This window comes from Dromiciops gliroides, chromosome 2 (genome assembly GCF_019393635.1).
Source record: "Dromiciops gliroides isolate mDroGli1 chromosome 2, mDroGli1.pri, whole genome shotgun sequence".
NCBI lineage: Eukaryota > Metazoa > Chordata > Mammalia > Microbiotheria > Microbiotheriidae > Dromiciops > Dromiciops gliroides.
The window spans coordinates 349,856,803-349,858,520 of NC_057862.1; the positions used below are offsets into that span (position 1 = coordinate 349,856,803).

General features: G+C 40.0%; 1 non-coding gene across 1 annotated transcript; it reads left to right on the top strand.

Moving 5' to 3' along the window:
• Positions 1-361: 361 nt before the first annotated feature.
• LOC122744901 lies at positions 362-468 on the top strand. Its single transcript, XR_006355236.1, has one exon. It is a non-coding gene; the product is annotated as a U6 spliceosomal RNA (small nuclear RNA).
• Positions 469-1,718: the final 1,250 nt, after the last annotated feature.

Here is a 1,718-nt window from a genome sequence, read left to right on the forward strand (position 1 = left end):
AGCAGATGGGTTAAACCAGATTGAAGATAACTGACAGGCCTCCAATCCATTGGTGAGTTGTGAAATGTCTACTCCAAGCATGTGAAGACTTACCCCAGGGGGATGGGCAGATTAGAACAATTAGTTCCAATGGCCATGAAAGTGGCTGAAGCAGGTACTGTGAAACATTGGAACTTTGTCAGACATCAAAGATGCAAAAGTAATTTTGACTTTTGTCTTCCATTGGACTTTGATGACTCTGGAAGAGAGAGTGGTGAGTGTGGTGGCTTTATGCAATTCTGCCTCACTTAAATCCAGTTCACACATGAATCAAGCCATCACCCAGAGATATCATTGGTCCTCTTTGAAAATGGATGACAGGGTGCTCATTTTGGCAGCACATATACAAAAATTGGAATGATACAGAGAAGATTAGCATGGTCCCTGCGCAAGGATGACATGCAAATTTGTGAAGCGAAAATGGAGGACAGAGGCAGTTCAGTGGCGCAATGGATAAAGCACCAGTCCTGGATTCAGGAGGATCTGAGTTCAAATCCAGCCTCAGACACTTGAAACTTACTAGCTGTGTGATCCTGGGCAGGTCACTTAACCCCAATTGCCTCACTTAAAAAAATGGAGGATAACAATGACATCATACAGATCATTATGATATATGAAGCTATAATTCTTGGGGGGTTGGGAAGAGTTATTCATGGCTCAGAATTACAAGGGTAGCAAATAGCCAAAAATAATCTCTAAAAATAATATTAAGTCTATCCATGAAAAAATCTAAAAATAATAAACAAATCTTAAGAGGTCAGAGAAAAAATAGGTAAAGTTATATAGGGGAAGTCATCCCAGAAGCCATGGGAAGCTCTTAAGAATGAAATTTTGGAGGTAAAAAAATAAAACAATTTTGATACGGAGAAAAGGGTGAGTTGTCTAAAACAATCAGGGAAGTCACCAACTAATTTAAATTTTTATAATAATAACACTGGATCCTTCCTAACAGTGTGGTGATTACATATTTTGGATGTGTACACAGATGATAATCAGTTGTTTTGGGGGTTTTTTTGGTGAGGCAATTGGGGTTAAGTGACTTGTTCAGGATCACACAGCTAGTAAGTGTTAAGTGTCTGAGGTCTGACTTGAACTCAGGTCCTCCTGACTCTAGGGCCAGTGCTCTATCCACTGTGCCACCTAGCTGCCCCGATAATGAGTTGTTACTTCTCAATAGGTCATCTGGTACTTCACAGCAAATAGTCCTGGGTTTCGATTAAGATTTAAGCCAGTTTAAGGTGGCTCCAGCAAAATATGATATAATTATTCTTTTGGTTGTATTTCTTAGATTTTATTTTTCTGCCTTTTTATGTCCAATTTTTGCCACTATATCTTCTTCTAAGCCCTGCAACAAGACATGGGTTACCATGAACTCTCTGTCTATGCCAGCACAGCACCTCTTCCAGCTGATCCTCCCAAGATAGAAAAGTTACCAGAGCTGTTTCAGTATCTACTCTTCAGAGGCTGTCCTAAATAATTTTGGCAAAGCTCAAGAGGAATGGCCACCTGGAAATGATTTTAAGGGGGCAGCAACAATTCACAAAGGCCATCTTACTGCTCTATCCCTGCCCTGTGAACCAGATCAAAACATGGACCCAAGATGCCAGTGAAACAAGATCCACACTGTTTCCTTGTATCCCTTTTGTATGGATAAAAATGTCTTCTAAATTGCTTTTTTA